Consider the following 14,464-nt stretch of genomic DNA (forward strand, 5'->3'; position numbering starts at 1 on the left):
GAGGCTGTTATGTGTGACTGCTTCCTCGTGTTATGACAGATTGCCTATGGGGGTGAAACGTTATTGACTTCGCTACTCGATACTTGTGCCATCTTGCAGGGTTTACCGTTGCCGGCCGTTGTGGCCGAGCGGTTCTAGGCGCTTCAGTCCGGAACCGCGTGGCCGCTACGGTCGCAGGTTCGAATCCTGCCTCGGGCATGGATGTGTGGGATGACCTTAGGTTAGGTAGGTTTAAGTAGGTCTAAGTTCTAGGGGACTGATGACCTCAGATGTTAAGTCCCATAGTGCTCAGAGCCATTTTTTCTTTTTTTTTTTTTACCGTTCCTGCCGATACTAATTGTCGAACTTCGTCCCTAAGGGGATCGATCTTGTCAAAAATTCGTAGAGCCTTGTCATGGACCTTGTCTTGTATAGTGGTCTCGTGGAGTGCGGTACGGATGTCGACGTTTCTTGTCCACCATGGAGCTCCGGTGATCCATCGATAGTAAATGTTTTGCAGCGCTTGGAGTTTGTTGTAGTTGGAGACGCACGTAGTTCCCCACGAGGCGGAGCCATATAACATTGTGGGTTCCACCGTTGCCTTATACAATTGGAGTTTAGTCTTAGGGTTGAGATCCTTAAGCCGTCGGCACACGGACCGTGCTGTCGAACGTTAGCGTTGAGCGTGCCAAGTTCAACGTGCTGCTGAACGCTCAGGAACGATGCGACTTGTGCATACGGTACGTGGGCTCCAACGTGGTATACGCGATCGCAACGCACTCCAGCAGCAGTTGAGGGCTGTTTCTAGTTCGTAAACCACACTGTTTACTCAACGGGCGCGCGTAAAATTCCCACGTCACCTCTATTAAAACGCACATTTCCTCCATAGCCCACGAAAAGGAAAGTATCATGTTCAATACAAAAGGAGACAGGCTTATAAAAGTTCCATTACAAACAGTGCGTTACAAATTTGGAATACTTCTCCGCATAAGATAAACACTATTTCATCATTTCCACATTTTAGTACAACCTCAAGCTCAGTCTTCAAATGGTTCAAATGGCTCTGAGCACTATGGGACTTAACATCTGTGGTCATCAGTTCCCTAGAACTTAGAACTACTTAAACCTAACTAACCTAAGGACATCACACACGTCCGTGCCCGAGGCAGGATTCGAACCTGCGACCGTAGCAGTCCCGCGGTTCCGGACTGCGCGCCTAGAACCACTAGACCACCGCGGCCGGCTAAGCTCAGTCTTACTTGATCACTGTTCCTACCCGGTAGCAGAATCTTTGCAACATGTGAATTACGAAGCGTAAAAGAAAAAGAAGCAAAATACCTTTATTCAAGTAGCGCAAGCTGTCCTGTAGATTAAGACAATCGAAGAAAGTCACCCCTCAAAAAAGGTGAACTTATATTTACATAACATCAAATATTATAGTATACTCGTATATTAAACTAATAATAAAGTATCAGAACCCAATAAAACGCGAATGTTAGGAAAAAATTTGGAAGTGTCAAGACGCGAACCACTGCCCCAACAAACATTTCAAAACAGTACAGTAACGCTAGTCATTACGCTGGTTTTTTTTTTCATTTTGTTCGATGTAGTTCGTTGCGCTCGTTGCGTTCCTTGACTCAGTTTTTTTTTTTTATTACAGAGAGCACGCAGCCCTCTGACCGAACACGCTGAGCTACCGTGCCGGCTAAACTAAACCAACATCTCACCTTCTGCGTCTAATCATATTCCGTTACCTTTTGCTGAAAATTGAAATTTAATTATAACAAATTGTACCAATAACAATGCGTTTTGGGTGGATCTTCAGCGAGTTGCTGCCTTCAAATAGCCTACTCGCATAATACGCAAATTACAATAATTCTTTTGCCACGAATATCATGCTTCTCATTATTTTATTGGAACGAATCACACAGTTAACAACGGGTTTTGCAGTGATTCTCAATTTGTTGGTGCCCAGAAACGACATATATATATATGGCACAACGCCACTACGTCACACACACGCCATCTCCCTTCAGTACAGAGTTGTGAGGCGCCATATTGGCATTCATTTATATGAAATGAAGGCCAATATGGCGCCTCACAACTCTGTACTGAAGGGAGATGGCGTGTGTGTGACGTAGTGGCGTTGTGCCATCTCATTGGTCAACGCTCAGACGCACGCTCAGAATATCTGACATGCCAGATACTGCTCTGCACGTTGGGAAAGACTCCCGAGCGTGCTATTCCACGCTATGACGTCAGAAACTCGGCACGCTCAACGCTCAACGTTCGGATGCACGGTCCGTGTGCCGACGGATTTAGGAAATCCACAACGTCAAGAGTACGCTAAGAATACCAAATTTCTGGCGGTAACTCTCACCACGGACAGCGCAATGACCGAAGGCCCTCACTTAACCTCCGAGAGCAGCAGCGTTCGCGTAGAGTTGTCGGTGCTAGCAAACAAGCAACACTGCCTGAAGTAACTGCAGAAATCAACGTGGAACGTAGTACGAACGTATCCGTTAGGACAATACAGCGAAATTTGGCGTTAATGGGCTATGGCAGCAGACGACCGACGCGAGTACCTCTGCTAAGAGGACGACATCGCCCGCAGCGTCTCTCTTGGGATCGTGAGCACATCGGTTGGACTCTAGACGACTGGAAAACCGTGGACTGGTCAGAGGAGTCCCAATTTCAATTGGTAAGAGCTGATGGTAGGGTTCGAGTGTGGCACAAACTCCACGAAGCTATGAGCCAAGTTGTCAACAAGGCACAGTGCAAGCAGGTGATGGCTCCATAACGGTGAAATGGAGTAAATCCTCTGATCCAATTCAATCGATCATTGACTGAGAATGGTTATGTTCGGTTACTTGGAGACCATTTGCAGCCATTCATGGACGTCATGTTCCCAAACAACGATGGAATTTTTAGAGACGACAATGCACCCTGTCAGCAGGCCACAGTTGTTCGTGATTGGTTTGAAGAATATGCACCACAATCCGAGCAAATGGCTTGGCCACCCAGATCGCCCGAGATAAATGCCATGAAACATTTATGGGAGATAAGTTAGAGGTCAGTTCCTACACAAAATTCTGCGCTGGCAACACTTTCGCAATTATGGATCATAGTATAGGCAGCATGCCTCAGTATTTTTGCAGGGTACTTCGAACGACCTGTTGAGTCCATCCCACATCGAGCTGCTGCGGGCAAAAGGAGGTCCGAGACGATATTAGAAGGTAACCTTTGACTTGGGTCGCCTCAATGTACGGTGTCGGTTCAGACTGCGGCCACAGTTGTATCGACATCGGCCGAAGATGGCCGATCTTTACAGATCAGTACACCACTGAGTCCGCATTCTATAGTAGGGTCCATCTCAGCGCCCGAACGTACAGACCTCGGATGACAGTCGAACCTGCGACCGTAGCAGCAGCGCGGATCTGGACTGAAGCGCCTAGAACCGCTCGGCCACAGTGGCCAGCTTCTACGCTCTGAGACACAAAATATGGAATGTGAGAAACTGACACGTTTAGTCGAAAAGATAATGTTTACTATCAAAAACAGTCTTGATCAAAATTTATTTACTACGGTGACCGATTTCGACCACTACTGTCGTCATCTTCAGACCAATGAGTAAGAACCTCCTGCTGGAGAATTACTACAGTAAATTGTGATCAAGACTGTTTTTGATAGCAAACATTTGTAACACATTGATCACTCTCAGTCCGCAGCTCGTGGTCGTGCGGTAGCGTTCTCGCTTCCCACGCCCGGGTTCGATTCCCGGCGGGGTCAGGGATTTTCTCTGCCTCTTGATGGCTTGGTGTTGTGTGCTGTCCTTAGGTTAGTTAGGTTTAAGTAGTTCTAAGTTCTAGGGGACTGATGACCATAGCTGTTAAGTCCCATAGTGCTCAGAGCCATTTGAACCATTTTGATCACTCTCACTCCCGTAATATATTCAAAAGAAAACATGTGTTTGTAGCATCCTGAGTAGTAGAAATATCATAATCGGGATATAGTTCGAAATCTACGGACCGTAATCGCAGCTTTATTGCAAACCACTAGTAGGTAAAATCTTTATCGGAAACGGCCTAGCAGAATGCGGGCAGGCGTTATCGTGGAGCAGACCGCTTCACTCACTCTTCCTTGTCGTTCTTCTTGGAACGCGTCTACAAGACGTTTCAGCTGTTGACAATAAAGGTCAGCGGCCGGCCGGGGTGGCCGTGCGTTTCTAGGCGCTACAGTCTGGAACCGCGTGACCGCTACGGTCGCAGGTTCGAATCCTGCCTCGGGCATGGATGTGTGTGACGTCCTTAGGTTAGTTAGGTTTAAGTAGTTCTAAGTTCTAGGGGACTGATGACCTTAGAAGTTAAGTCCCATAGTGCTCAGAGCCATTTGAACCATTTGAATAAAGGTCAGCAGGGATGGTTAACTCTCCGGGAAGCAATTCGTAGACACTACACCGATACTACTACCTTTCTTTTCCTTAAGTTAGCATAAAAACACCATTTCTCTACAGGATAGCAATGGTCGCTGTTGTTCACGAGCCAAATCACGGCGAGCCACCAGAAATGCACATATGGCCACCTTCTGATTTTTGTGCGGCATGCGATACCGATTTTTGAACCTTCCCCATTGCACGCATACGTCGCACTATCATGAAATGATCGCAGACCATCACATTTGCGAGTACACTGACTGAATCATAACTTCAAAAAATAATTTGTTCAAGTGAGAAGGAATGTACTTGATCTTTTTCGGATTGCGGTAGGTGGCCAGTTTCGGTGTCTACGAACTGTGACTATGAAAGCCTCAATTATAACCTCAAAAAATAATTTGTCCAAGTGAGAGGGGCAGCGTACCATACGCTTAAAGTTACTGTAGCGGATCTTTTTTGTGCCCGCAGTTGAGGACGAGCTGTCTATGAATTATTATCACGTGAAGGGGCACATACAGCACAAAAGCGTACAGGCCGACCTCCACTGTTGACTGACAGAGACTGCCGACAGTTTGAAGAAGGTCGTAACGTGTAATAGGCAGACATCTGTCCAGGCCATCACACAGCAATTACAAACTCTATCAGCATCCACTGCAAGTACTATGACAGTTACGCGGGAGGTGAGAAAACTAGGATTTCATGGTCGAGCATCTGCTCATAAGCCACCCATCACGCCGGTAAATGCCAAACGACGCCTCGCTTGGTGTACGGAGCTTAGACGTTGGACGATTGAATAGTGGAGAAACGTTGCGTGGAGTGACGAATCACGGTACACAATGTGGCGATCCGATGGCAGGGTGTGGGTATGGCGAATGCCCGCTGAACGTCCTCTGCCAGCGTGTGCAGTGCAAACAGTAAAATTCGGTGGCGGTGGTGTTATGGTGTGGTCGTGTTTTTCATGGCGGGGGCTTGCACCCCTCGTTGTTTTACGTGACGCTATCACAGCACAGGCCTACATTGATGTTTTAAGCAACTTCCCACTGTTGAAGAGCAATTCGGGAATGGCGATTGCATCTTTCAACACGATCAAGCACCTGTTCATAACGCACGGCCTGTGGCGGAATGGTTACACGACAGTAACATCCCTGTAAATGATTGGCCTGCACGGAGAGCTGACCGTAATCCTATAGCACACCTTTGGGATGTTGGAACGCCGACTTCGTGCCAGGCCTCACTGACCTAAATCGATACCTCTCCTCAGTGCAGCACTCCGTGAAGAATGGGCTCGCATTCTCCAAGAAACCTCCCAGCAGCTGACTGAAAGTATGCCTCCGAGAAAGGAAGCTGTCATCAAGGCTTACGGTGGGCCAACACCATATTCAATTCCAGCATTACCGATGGAGGGCGCCACGAACTTGTAAGTCATTTTCAGCCAGGTGTCGGGATACTTTTGATCACAACGTGTAATAAAAACATTCTTCTTAATTCTTGAAATAAAGTACGATACTTTATATTAAGTACGTAGCCTGAAGGTAAGATTTTTATTTATACTATACTTCTGCAAAAATTTAAAGCTACTTTATCCATAACGATATTAATTAGGAATGAGTCATGTGCCTATTCCGATTCCCCGAGTCCTAGAACTGCCGCTTGTCTAGGAATCGACTAGTATCGGAAAGCAACGATTCCATCGTCTTAGGCATCCATTCTTTGTTATTAAGTCTTTTTTATATTAGTGTTCTCGTTTTATCTTCACAACAGTGCAGTCACACGAAAGTAGATAAACAGAAAACTATAGTCTGTCTTAAATGTCGCTAATCTGACAATGAAGCATTTTTTGTTTTTTTCACTGAAAACAGTTTAACATTTTAGAATACAATATGTTGTCAAGAAACTGACAACTGTTTAATACATTCAGTAAAAATTTTGCTATCAATAGTCATTCTTCAGTAATATTTAGAGATTTGAAATGCATTATAAAGAGTGTTCCGTTACAAAGTGATCACCTAAGGACAGTTTTGGTTAATACCGGCTTCTCTCAACACAGCTGATCAATGCGGAATGTGTATGTGTGTGTGGGGGGGGGGGGGGGGGGGGGGCGGGGGGGAGGCAGAGAGCGAGAAAGAGAGAGAAGAGCGAGCCTGGTAAAAATAGAAAGGAGATTGCAAATAAGTAGCGGCAGCCGGTAGCAATCAGTCTTCCTTGGGGCAGCAAGTTGGAATGGTACTAAAAAAGATGTTCCTCTCTTATTTCCTTTCATTCTTAGCAATTACGGCATTGAATGACATATGTATGTTTAAACTCAACATTTACTGACTTCTAATATCGGGACTATCGTCCCATCCCTTATTTTAATTGGAAAATTAAACATTCTAGCAGCAAAAATTTTAAAAAGTACTTTAAAAAAAGATGTTTTGTTGGAATTCCCGGGAAAATGTCCATTTCTAAATGTCCTACCCATTGCGCATTTGCCGGGTCCACATCAATAATCATGTAAACGCAAAATTTGGTTGGAATTTCTCCAAATACGCTTGAATTTTGGTTGTTTCCCACCCCCTTTTCACCCCCACCCCTATGGCAGGTGAGTGGTTCTTAGCCCCACAATGCATCTTTGCAGACAACTGGTGACAATGTACAAGGTGACAATTATTGAACTATATGAAAAAGCTTAAGTTAGTTACAAACTACGGCGTCTATCCACTTTATTCACTTTATTCAACACGTAAACGTCTCTACTCATATTCGGATTTAGGTTATGACATGTTCAATATGCCTGCAATCATTAGCGGTGATGTGGGGCAGACGAATAGCGAAATCCTGCATGACCCACTGTAGTGTCGGAACATCGATGCTGTCGATGACGGCCGGAATTGATGATTTCAGCTCAGCAATGGTCTTGAGGTTATTGCTGTACACCTCGTCTTTACTATACCCCCACTCCAAGGAATCTTCAGATCCGGAGAATATGGCGGCCAGTCGAGATCCATGCCAGTATGCTCTGGGTACCCCGGAATCAGAATTGGGTCCCCAAAGTGCTCCTCCAGGACATCAAACACTTCGATGGCATCGAGCTCCGTCTTGCATGAACCACATGCTGTCGAAATCAGGGTCACTTTGGATAACTGGGATGAAATCATCTTCCAAATCCTTCACGAACAACTCGGTAGTCACTGTACCATCGAGGAATATCACACCGATTATTCCGTGACTGGACAGAGCCACCCATTGAGAATGGAGAGACTTCTAGATTGCGAAGTGCGAATTCTCAGTCCTACAAATGCTCCAATTTTGCTTATTGACGATCCCATCCAAATGAAAGTGGGTTTCGTCCCTACATAAAACCATACTAATTCCCCTCATGGCCTGCGCCCAACTGCGCAATTTGAATATTCTAAGGCAAACCGTTCAGACGTCGTGACGATTTTATTTCTTATAGTTCAATATTAATTGACATCCAGTCACAAGTGTAGTTGAAATCGATCCAGTGGTTTTAGGAGGAGACGTGGAATGTGCACACATACAATGATTTTTACAAATAAATACAGAATAGATGGCAGATAATTGTGGGCAGCTCCGCGCGTCGGTTTTCGACCGTTATTACGGACTGGAGCGACGCGTGGATCTATTTTTTCAACCATTTGGCTTGCTCTCTTATTCCTGCGACCTTCGTTAGCTGAACTTTGCTTCTGTTTACCGGGTGCCCTTGATTTGGCTGCTTGATCTATAGGCAGTGTGTTACGTGAGACCTATTGAGAAATGCAGCGTCCACCGTTTTTCCTTGTGGTATTTCTGCTGCGGCAGCTGTTGGCACAATCAATGAGCAGAGTAATGACGCGGCAGCCGGTCGTTAATTAAGCACGCAGACTGTTTCTTACCCCACTCGCCATTTGCCACTTTCACCTGCAGCTGTTGCAAGATCTACGGAGAAGGGAACTGTACGCGCCTTTCACAGGTACCACTGCTTTCCGTTGTTGGCGTAAGACAAATAAAGCCAGCTCAACTGTGGTAAAGCGCGTGCCTGGGAACCCAAAGGTAGCGGCATTGAATCCGTGTCAAACGACGGATTTTTTTCAGTCTGCCTTTAACCTGTCATTCACCTCCCAATGCAATGCACATTTGCCAGAAATAACACGTCGTTCGGATTCCACGTTAAGCTGTAGGCCCCTTTCCCCGATAGGACTTCCGGTGTAGGTTAGGGACAAGCAAGTCATGGAAGTGGCGACCAGTAGGAAGACCTTATAGAATCATTGACAGAACAGGCGTATCACTCAAAAGAAGTGCATCTGTGGAAAACTGTTTCAGATAATCAAGAAAAGGGAGCTCTTCAAAGGCTTTATTCTTTTGTAGGACCAAACACAGTTACTGACGAGATCTACAAACTCCTCGACCTTTTTCAGAAATTTTCTTATAATTTACAGTACTGTACATAACATAAAAGTGCTTTTGTATCTGTACTTGTTCTAGCTACTTTTTGGATTTCTCTTTTACATTTTTAGGGTACTAGACTCGGTGGCATTAGACTCGCTGTAAATTTCACCCCAGTCAGATTCTTTCTTTAAAATCTTCAACAATATTTTCAGTAACTAGCCCCACTTTTTTCTTTGAGTGTTTCTGACTGCATAAATAGATGGGTTCTGTAACGCGACTACCTATGCATCATGGTACGACGTTTCATCTAGGAACGCGTCTAACCTCTGAATACACTAACCTATAGGAAAACTTCATAGAATCATTGACAGGACAGGTATACCACTCAAAAGAAGAGCATCTTGGCAAACACTAACCTATGAATACACTATCAGTTTAGCACTATCTTGAGATATTCTGGCAGTGATTCTTTTTTTTTTTTTTTTTTTTTTTTTTTTTTGAGTCATTAGTCTTCTGACTCGTTTGATGCAGCGCGCAACGAATTCCTCTTCTGTGCCAACCACTTCGTCTCAGAGTAGCACTTGCAGCCTACGTCCTCAATTATTTGCTGGATGTATTCCAGTCTCTGTCTTCTTCTACAGTTTTTACCCTCTACCGCTCTCTATAATATCATGGAAGTTATTCCGCGATGTTTTAACAAATGTTCTTCCATCCTGTCTCTCCTTCCATATACTCCTTCCATCTCCATTTCTGACAGAACCTCCTCAATCCTGACCTCACTAGTCCACTTTTATTTCAACATTCTTCTGTAGCACCACATTTCAAATGCTTCGATTCTCCTCTGTTCCGGTTTTCTCACAGTCCATGTTTCACTGCCATACAATGATGTACTCCAAACGTACATTCACATAAATTTCTTGCTCATAAAAAGTTATATGTGGCGAGCAGCACCTCAAGATCACTGTTCCTCTCAGATTCCTTCAAGAAATTCGCATTGAAAGCACCACAAATCAAAAATGCCTTCTTTCTGTCTGACAGACAGCACAATAAGGCATCAAAATGTTTCATGAAAATTTCCCAATTAGTTAGCGGGCATATGTATACCATATTATCCCTACTTTTATAGTGTTTGTAGATTTAGAGAAAGCTTTTGACCATATTCACTGCAATACTATCTTTGAAATTTTGGAGGAAGCCGGGATAAAATAGTGGGAGCGAATGGTTATTTGAAACTTGAACAGACGCCAGAATGCAATTACAATAGTCGAAGACAATGAAACGAAAGTAGTAGTTGAGAAGGGAGTTAGACATGGTTGTAGGCTACCCCGATGTTATTCAGTCTGTACACTGAGCAAGAAGTAGACGAAATCAAGAAGACATTTGGAGAAGGAATTAACGTTGAAGGGGAAGAAGAAAAAATTTGAGGTTTCCTCGTGACATTGTAAAAGGCTCCGAAGAGTAGTTGAACAGATGGATAGTGCCATGAAAAAAGTGTATAAGATGAGCACCTACCAAAGTAAAACAAGGAAAATATCACGTAGGTGAATTAAACCAGATGAAGCTGAGGGAAATGAGTTAGGAAATATGACACTAAAGATGGTAGACGAGTTTTAATGTTCCGGTAGCAAAATAGCTCATGTCGGCCGAATTAGAGAAGATATGAAGTGCTGACTAGCAACAGCTAGAAAAGTTTTTCTGAAAAGTAATGTACAACTAATTCTTAGGGTGTCATTTCAGAAGGTATTCATATGAAGGATAGCGTTGTACAAAAGCGAATCGTGTATGATAAGAAAAGAAGCCTCTGAAATATGGCGCTACGGAAGAAAATTGAAAATTAGGTGGGTAAATTGAATAATTAATGAGGAGCTGGTAAATCGAACTGGGAAGAAAATAAATTTACGGCATTACGTGACTGGAAGAAGGGATCGGTTGACACATACATCCCGAAGCGTCAAAGAATCATCAGTTTGGTGACGGATGGAAGTGTGTGTGTGTGGGGGGGGGGGGGGGAGTTAGGGGAGGGTAAACTCTAGAAGGAGACCAAGGCTAGAATACAGTAAGCAGGATCATATGGATGCAGGCTGAGGTTTCGGAAACGAAATGGTCGAGCAACAGGAAAGAGTAACGTGGAGAGCTGCGTCAAACCACTCTTCGAACTCAAGATAACATCAAACTGATGTAAGGAAGGACAGGTACTAAAAACTGCGCCTACTGAAATTTGCACCCATTGAAACCTGCGTCCAAAAAGGGCCGAGGAAGTTTCCACTAATCTCCTTGCTCGCCCGCCCGTTTAGCCGAGCGGTGTAACGCACAGCTTTCCGGAGTGAGAAGGAGCGCCTGGTCCCCGCCACGAATCCGCCCGGTGGACTTGTGTCGAGAACCGCTGAGCCGGCCAGTCTGTGGATGGTTTTTAGGCGGTTTTCCATCTGCCACGGCGAATGCGGGCTGGTTCCCCTTATTCCGCCTGAGCTACACTACGTCGGCGATTGCTGCGCAAACAAGTTCACCACCTACGCGTACACCACCGTTACTCGACCACGCAAACATAGGGGTTACACTCGTCTGGTGTGAGACGTTCCCTGGGGGGTCCACCGGGGGCCGAACCGCACAATAACCTTGGGTTCGGTGTGGGGTTGCGGAGAGGTGAAGTGGACTGTCGTGGGATTGTGGACCACTGCGGCTGCGGCGGGGACGGAGCCTGTCCGTCGTTTCCAGGTCCCCGCTTAACATACAACGTACAATCCCCTTGCCCAGCTGGTAGAAGAGCTGAGGGGCGCTGCCTAAAGGTTTCCGAGCTCGCATTTTCAAGCCATACTAAACAGAACGCTGAGAGCTGAGGAGTTCATGGTTAAGAGAGCATCGACAGCTTTCTACAAGAAATCGATACACGTTGCAAAACTATGGAACGTGTATCAGATGCTGTTTCATATCCAGGTTCGATTCAAATTTCAGAAACGAAACTTTCCACGGTTACACAAACTCAGTTGAAAATTATCATGAAACTCCTGAAGACAATGTCCTTGCACAAATTTCACGACTAAGAAAATTTTTTCCTCAACTGCTCCCAACTTTATTTTGGCGCTACGATTTGTGTTTCGATAGCGTTATGTAAGAGAATTCTTTTTTTCAAAAGTCACATAAACTACGAATTATCTTGGGTCCGCTATGAATTAAGCAAGACTGTCTCATTTAGCAGTTAGTCAATAAAAAATTGGATGGCTAAAGATGTCGATATTGAGGAAGCAATTTCAAAATTTAGAGCCGAAAAAGAAGGAAGAAATTCTAAGCTACGTTTAATAATCAGTTAAACTGTGTGTGTGTTTTTAAATACGTTTTACTTACTTGTTTTTACCTGTAAAAACTGCTTGCGAAGTAGTTAACATTACACTGATTATTTAGTCACGCACATGAAAAAGTCCTGCACACGTATGTTACAAATGATGACTAACTGAAGCCCTCAGCTGCCGACAGGTGTTGTTGATATACCTCGATGTGGACAGCTGAAAATGTGTGCCCCGACCGGGACTCGAACCCGGGATCTCCTGCTTACATGGCAGACGCTCTATCCATCTGAGCCACCGACGACACAGATGAATAGCGCGACTGCAGGGACTTATCCCTTGCACGCTTCCCGTGAGACTCACATTCCCAACTGTCCACAATTCTACATATGTAATGTACCTTATAGACATTTGCAGGAGATCCCGGGTTCGAGTCCCGGTCGGGGCACACATTTTCAGCTGTCCACATCGAGGTATATCAACAACACCTGTCGGCAGCTGAGGGTTTCAGTTAGTCATCATTTATTCCAGGGAAAAGGCACGGACATCAACAGTATTCTGTTCTTTCGAGAACAGTTACTGTCTTCATATATACAAATGTTATATTTTATACTTTTGTGAGTTTCGCAATTTTCTTCTTTTTTTTGGGGGGGGGGGGGGGGGGGACGGGACGGCAGGGGAATGAAAAATTAAAAGTCTGCACCAGGTACCGAACTATCTAGCTTCACTACTGCGTAAACGTCAGTCTGAATGGTCGTTGAAACTTCCATATCGGAACTATTGTGACAGAAATACATAAGTCGCACGATGTCAACTGAACGACAGCTAGGGTGGTAATAAGGCTGTTTGTACAGACAGTCCGCCACTGTGGTACAGGCGTCCTATCGGGCTGCGCTTCGGCCGTGTCTGGGGAGCAGGTAAGTACACTAAATACGACAGTCCGGGCCCAGGTAAGCCGTGACACAAAGGAAGCAGGTACTGGGCGCAGATTTCACTGGGCGCAGGTTTCTTGGATTCGGGCGGTGATTTGATCCCCTCTACATCCCATCTCTTGTAACTGCTCCACCTCTCGGCCAGTTCGCCTGGGACGTGGAGACCTGTTGTCAGGAGCGGGACTTTCACTGCCTGCCGTGCAGAAGCTTCGCGTGACAACTAGCGCCACTCCACTACTCGCCTACACCAGCAATTACGTGAGAACTGCGCACGCCACTGGGCAGTGCGTGGCGGGGAGTACCTGGCACGAACTGGTGCTCGCCAACTGGTCGCCTTAAATTTTCTCCATACTTATATGAGTTCAGTACTGGTTAAAAACAGTCTTGGTTGCAATTTTAGTTTTTTTCATTTTTTTTTTATTTTTCAACGACACGTTTCGCCTTATTAGGCATCTTCAGGTTATCTTTTCTAGATGGACGCGAGAAGCACCAAGATGTGCGTAACGCGTTCCTGTTCACAGGAGCTCCTGTGAACGGGAACGCGTTATGCATATCTTGGTGCCTCTCGCGTCCATCTAGAAACGAAAACCTGAAGATGCCTAAATATGGTGAAACGCGTTGTTGAAAAATAATAAAAAAATCGCAACCAAGACTGTTTTTAACCAATACTGTTAAGCACTGGTCTGCTGTTATGCCACATATGGACTGGAAGAATTTCTGTATGAGTTCAGGCTCAGTACCCGGTCGTCAGCTCCCTAAAGCAGTACGCTACAACTCTTTAGAAAAACTCAAAAGTTTTCCAAGTGCTGTGACGTGCAAAAGGGTCGGCGGAAACCGAGACCGTAACGTATGTGACACGTAATCGCGAAATCAGCTGTCCGTTTCTCGTTAGTTGCAGCCTTCTACTTAAAAATGGCTCAAAAATGGCTCTGAGCAGTATGTGACTTAACTTCTGAGGTCATCAGTCGCCTAGAACTTAGAACTAATTAATCCTAACTAACCTAAGGACGTCACACACATCCATGCCCGAGGCAGAATTCGAACCTGCGACCACAGCGGTCGCTCGGCTCCAGACTGTAGCACCTAGAACCGCACGGCCACTCCGGCCGGCCTTCTACTTAAATTCTGCATCTATTATCAAATAAAAAGATTAATTAACACTTACTGATTTACATGTTAATAAAAATAAGTTTCTAATTACTAATAGGTTCTTATTGCGAATATTCACAATAAACAGAAATTCGGTGCAAAAATGCGGAACATTAACCAGAAAGAAATCCGTATTTGTTTGTAGTGACTGAACAGTATTATTGACGCAGATATTCTTTTTAAATTTTAATAACGACGCCTTTCACTTGTCTGAATACAATGTTAAGTTAAAGCCCGGAGATACTTAGAGTGAATAACCCTAAGTATTCAAAGTTTTTCAGTCCGTCTAGATCAGCGGTCGTCAAACTGGGGCCCGTATTTAC

General features: G+C 44.9%; 1 protein-coding gene and 1 non-coding gene across 2 annotated transcripts in view; one reads left to right on the forward strand and one right to left on the reverse strand.

Annotated features, from left to right (window-relative positions):
* The window catches only part of LOC124550726 (proteoglycan 4), a 190,550-nt gene that overhangs the window by 12,524 nt on the left and 163,562 nt on the right, over nt 1-14,464 (forward strand). The window lies entirely within an intron of this gene.
* Nucleotides 12,291-12,365, reverse strand: Trnat-ugu. The gene has a single exon. It is a non-coding gene; the product is annotated as a tRNA-Thr (tRNA).

Source organism: Schistocerca americana, chromosome 9 (assembly GCF_021461395.2).
Source record: "Schistocerca americana isolate TAMUIC-IGC-003095 chromosome 9, iqSchAmer2.1, whole genome shotgun sequence".
Taxonomy (NCBI): domain Eukaryota; kingdom Metazoa; phylum Arthropoda; class Insecta; order Orthoptera; family Acrididae; genus Schistocerca; species Schistocerca americana.